This window comes from Triticum aestivum, chromosome 3B (assembly GCF_018294505.1).
Source record: "Triticum aestivum cultivar Chinese Spring chromosome 3B, IWGSC CS RefSeq v2.1, whole genome shotgun sequence".
Classification (NCBI taxonomy): Eukaryota; Viridiplantae; Streptophyta; class Magnoliopsida; order Poales; family Poaceae; genus Triticum; species Triticum aestivum.
Genome location: NC_057801.1, coordinates 145,455,717 through 145,461,880, shown reverse-complemented (window position 1 = coordinate 145,461,880; position 6,164 = coordinate 145,455,717).

Here is a 6,164-nt window from a genome sequence, read left to right as displayed (position 1 = left end):
ATATCACAAACTAGAGAAGGTCTTCATGAACCACCGGTAGGATTGGAAAGAACGAATGAATTAATATGGAAATCAAAGAAAAAGAATCTTGAACGAACCACTGTTAGAATTCGGAAATGACTGACGAAAGAGAAATAATCACAGGAATAATTAGAAGAACCAATATGCTTGAGGGGGATTTAGATGCAAAAGAACAAACAGATCATGAGCTGATTAAAGAACACTTGAATGAAGCACCGGGATAATTGGATAACGGTAGCTGAAATGTGAGGGCGAAGAATTCTTCTAGAATGATGGCCTTCGGTGAAAAGAAACGGGAAAAACAACTTCTGGCATACTCCGGATGGTTTAGAAAAAGGAATTTCTGACAAACGAAATAATTCGAGAGGGTAACACGAAGCTAGAACCATGAATCTTCGGGAGAACGGACAAGATTGAGAGGAAAAACTCTTCTTCGATCTTCAAATGACGACGAGAAACACCACCAAAATTACTGAGGTACTCCGGGAGAATGAAAAGCGAAGAGGTTGAGCCAACAATGAAAAGAATTTGAAAGCGATCTTGGAGAAGGCATGTGACTGATGAAATCCATTCTTACGCCACACTTTGAAAAGAATTGAGAATAAGTCCGGGGGAATTAGAAGAGTCAGGTAAGATCCTGGGAAAAGACCTGTGGGTTAGGGCCCACTGAAGAGCTAACACCGTTGAAAATGATTGTTGAAAAGATAGATGATGCACCGAAACAATTGAAATATTTGAATGAGGTGACAACCTCGAATTAATTCGAACACAGACGAATCTCCTGAGATGTCTTCAACTCCGGAATGATTGAATGGCGAGAGGCAAACGAGCAAGGAGAACACTTGAACCAAGGAAAAGAATGTAATCACTATCAAAAATTAGAATTGAAACCATCGGAGAAGAAAAAGAGATGAAGAATGACGAACAAGACGAGAATTCACTGGTTGAAATAATTGAGGAAAGACTGAAGAGGCTCCGCATGAATGAAATTGATGGTCGAAACAGACTCAGACTCCGGGAAGAAGAGGGTGGGAGGGCGGGAAAACAAAGGCAACTTGGAAGGGGGAAAACCGATGAATGACTTCAAGAGGAAACCCCGGTTGAAAGAAAGCAAAGGCTTCGCATGAGTAGGATGGATACTCGATTACAGACTCCGGTTCCGAGAAGAAGAAGGGTGGGCGAGTGGGAAAAGAAAACAACTGAGGATTAATCCTGCAAAACACCAAGAGGGTCGAGTCCACTTCACGAGAAAATGCACCGGATGAAAACAACTGAGGACCAACAACCGAAAAACCAACTGCGTGAACCTAAAGAAAAAATTTGAATGGGAAGAGGAGTAATTCAAAACACCTATGTCAAGATTCCTTACCAGAGCGACGAAGGGGCTGAGGAGTAAAAAGAATTCCTACTCTCCGATATAACTAGACTCCGAAAACAGTTTTCTTCTAGACTCAACATTGGCCAAACTACACGATCAATCAAGGGGGATCCTAGCGTCGGTCGAGGCTCTGATACCAACTTGTCACGCCCAAGATGCAACCCTATCCTAAAGGAACTCGAAGGTCCCACCAAGGATAGAAGCGCATCTTGAAGACGCTTTTGCAAGGTGGATATCATGACATCAACATTAGATAATAGTGGGGATACATCCAATGACACATGAATACAAAAATATATCATACATGAGAACAACATCTGACTACGGATGAACCACAAACAGAAGCTCAAACGACACCCACCCTGCTAGCCCAGGCTACCGACCTGGAACCTATCCCTTGATCGAAGAAGAAGCAGAAGAAGAACTCCAAAAACAACCAAACATCACTCTTGCATCATGATCATCGCAAAACCTGTACCTGCAACTGTTGTTGTAGTAATCTGTGAGCCACGAGGACTCAGCAATCCCATTACCATGGGTATCAAGACTAGCAAGGCTTAAAGGGAAAGGAAGGGGTAAAGTGGTGAGGCTGCAGCAATGACTAAGCATATATGGTGGCTAACATACGCAAATAAGAGCGAGAAGAGAGCAAGCGGAACGGTCGTGAAGCTAGCAATGATCAAGAAGTGATCCTGAACTCCTACTTACGTCAAACATAACCCAGAAACCATGTTCACTTCCTGGACTCCACCGAAAAGAGATCATCACGGCTACACACGCGGTTGATGCATTTTAATTTGGATCTGGTGTCAAGTTATCTACAACCGGACATTAACAAATTCCCATCTGCCGCATAACCACGGGCACGGCTTTCGAAAGTTTATACCCTGCAGGGGTGTCCCAACTTAGCCCATGATAAGCTCTCACGGTCAACGAAGGATATACCTTCTCCTAGGAAGACCCGATCAGACTCAGAATCCCAGTTTACAAGACATTTTGACAATGGTAAAACAAGACCAGCAAGACCGCCCGATGCGCCGACAATCCCGATAGGAGCTGCACATATCTCGTTCTCAGGGCAACACCGGATGAGACAGGCTACGAGTAAAACCAGACTTCGAGTTTCCTCGAGGTGGCCGCGTAGGCGGCTCGGTTCGGACCAACACATGGACAAGCATTGGCCCGGGGGGGGGGCTAAAATAAAGATGACCCTCGAGAGAGCGACTCCCAAGGGAAAAGTAGGTGGTGGTGAGGCAAATGGTAAAACCAAGGTTGGGCCTTGTTGGAGGAGTTTTATTCAAAGCGAACTGTCAAGGGGGTTCCATAAATCACCCAACCGTGTAAGGAACGCAAAATCCGGGAACATAATACCGATATGACAGAAACTAGGGCGGCAAGAGTGGAACAAAACACCAGGCATAAGGCCGAGTCTTCCACCCTTTACCAAGAATATAGATGCATTAATTAAATAAGATATATTGTGATATCCCAACATAATCCTGTCCACCATGGAGCAATCCTCAACTTCACCTGCAACTAGCAACGCTATAAGAGGGCTGAGCAAAGCGGTAACATATCCAAGCAATGGTTTTCTAGGAAGGGTGAAAAGGTTAGAGGCTGGCATGGCAATTGGTAGGCTTGATAAACAGGTGATAGGTAGCGTAGCAAAGCGATAGAACGAAGCAACTAGCATAGCAATGATAGTAGTGAGATCCAGGGTGACAGTCATCTTGCCTGAAATCCCGCTAGGAAGAAGAACGAGTCCATGAAGAAGATGAAGCCACAAAGACGAACCAAGCATAGACGAACGAATCCTCACGATCACAACGAAACAGGAACTATCGAGAAGAAGCACACAACATGGTAAACACACCACACATATACAAGACATGATGCTCAACCAAGTAGGATGCATGACAAGGCTACATGAAGCTACTCATGGCAAGAGATGATGCAAACAAGAGCAACACATCAAGGCAAGTTCAAATGAGGCCGGAAGCAACATATAACAATTCCGGTAAGTCCTCATATGCAAATTTCGAAATTGGTCCAGATCTGAATAAACCTTATGTTCAAGTTGTTAAACATCAAGTTAAGATGGACCAAGATGATCTACACGAGAGTCTAGTTAAATTACATATAAAGTTCATTTAATTCGGAGCTACGGTCTAGAAGATATGAGCAAAACAAGTTAAACATGGCATTGATGCAAAATGCATACAAACATCAAGCAAACACCTCAAAACATGGATGCAACATGATAATATGAAACTACATGCAATTCTAAGCAAGTTTCATATAGAGCACACTCAAAATGGAGCAACGGTTCAACACACACACACTATACAAGATATGACAACAATCTGTCCAAAACAGCAACTAGGCATATTGCAAGCACGAAAACGACATGCTACAACATATCAACATAAAAACAAAAGGCATGGACATGATATACGGGTAAAGCATAACAAAACATGAACACTGAGCTATCTCGAGAAATCAATAGAACATGCTCCAAAACACATGGCAAGATTGCAAATAATATCAGTTTCAGACATAGCAGAAATAACATCAGGTTGCAATGTTTAGAGCTATCAAACAACATGCTACAGGAACTTATCATGGCAAACAAAGGCATGGCATGATACTACTAAATGCATAGAACAAAAGTCCTTTACTGACCATGAGCCAAAAGGGCACATAAAATATGATGGCACCCATGTAAACATGGTAAATTATATGACAGATTCAAACATGGCAGGAACAACAATAAGCAGGCATGTTGGTGAGCTTGTACCACTCACCAAAGAGCAATACATGGCATGACAAGGCAACCAACAGTAATATGCCATATTTGTGAAGCTAAGCATGGCAATAGCAAGTTCATAGGGTGCATGGATCACTAGCAAAGCTCATGGCAAAACTGAACTTAATGCTAACAGGCTGACAACAACATTATTTAGCAACTTTGGAGCAAGATTACAACAAGCTACAGCAGGCTATAAATGCAACCAGGGGCACGGATGGATAGAGAATGACATGTATAACAAAACATTCTTAGTTAACATCTCCAGATTATGCATAGAATGACTTATAGCAGCAGGTTTACAGAGCATCACAAAATAACGGATTCAGCCTAGCAAAACAGCAACAGCAAGTACCCTACTTAACAAGCTTGATGAACTCATTACAAGACTCACAAAAATACATGGATGGCACTCCTGTAAAGATGGCATGATGTAATTCACAATACATGTAGAGCTCATGCTCATAGGATGCACACATCAAACATGACAAAAAAGTCAAATGAGCATGTTCTGTTAACAGACAGTAGACAACATTATATAGCACTCTTGTAACGATTATTCAGGCATCAATGTGATCTCAAACAAGAATGTCACAATGGAATTAAATGTAGAGCATCTCCTGATGAACATTTTGATATATTACAGGCACAAAACGGAGCAGTATGCAGAGAGTTATGGCATGATGAACATGGCATGAAAATGTCTAAATATTCGGGGACTTAGCAGAAAATCACGTCGCGGGCTAGGGTTGACCGCGGCACGGATTTTGAGGCGGCGGCGGATCTCGCCGGATCTTCGCCAGAGATGGAGAGGAAGGGCCCGGGGCGACCTCCTCCGGCTAGATCTCGCCGGATCCGGCGCGGGGACGGCGGTGGAGGGGCTCGGGTGGCGCGGCGGAGGGGCGTCGGACGACTGGTGGCGCGGTGGAGGCGGACGGAGGCGGCGGCCGGCGTGGCAAGGCGGAGACGGGCGGCGCGGCCGGGACGCCGAGGGGGCGCCGGCGCTGAAGGCGCGGAGGCGCGTGGCGAAGGTTGGCGGCGGCAATGAGGAGGCGCGGGGCGCTCCGGTGACGCTGCGGCGGGAGGAGGCAGCCCCGGAGGGCGTCGGCGCGGCGCCGGACGGCGGCGGGGTCGGAGGATCTCGGTGAGGGACGCGACGGCGGGAGCCGGACGGGCCGGGAGGCGGCGAGATCTGGGCCCGCGCGGGCTGCGCCTGGGCCTGGCGGGCCGCGGCGGCGGGGAGCGGCTGCGGGACACGTGGCGCACTACTGTTGGCTGCGGGTGGCGGCGGGATTCGTCCGGCGGCACGCGGACATGTCCGGGGATGCGAGAGGGAGGTTTCTAGGGTTTGGACCCGGAATTTCAGAGGGGGAGGCATTTTTATAGGTAGAGTGAGCTAGGAGACTCCAAATGGAGTGCGGTTTTCACCCACACGATCGTGATCGAACGACAGAGAGCATGGAGGGGGGTTTGGATGGATTTTGGGTCACTTTGGAGGGGTGTTGGGCTGCACACAAAAGAGGCCTTTTACGGTTCTCCGGTTAACCGTTGGAGTATCAAACAGACTCCAAATGACACGAAACTTGATAGGTGGTCTACCGGTGGTGTACCAAGGCCGCTTGGCAAGACTCGGTCCATTCTGAGAACATTTAACACCCGCTCACAATGAGAGACAAAAGGGGGACGCCGGAGGACATAGGAGTGCCGGATTGCAAAACGGACAACGGGGAAAATGCTCGGATGCATGAAACGAACACGTATGCAAAATGAGATGCACATGATGACATGGCAAAGTGCAACATGCAAGCAAATGACATGGCAACGATTGCGAATAACTGGAAGACACCTGGTGCATCGAATCCGGGGCGTTACACAGGATGAGCCATGTCACGCCAAACCGAGTTCGGAGCAGACGCCCGATCCCATTGATCCAGAGGGACGAGTCCATCAAACCGCCCC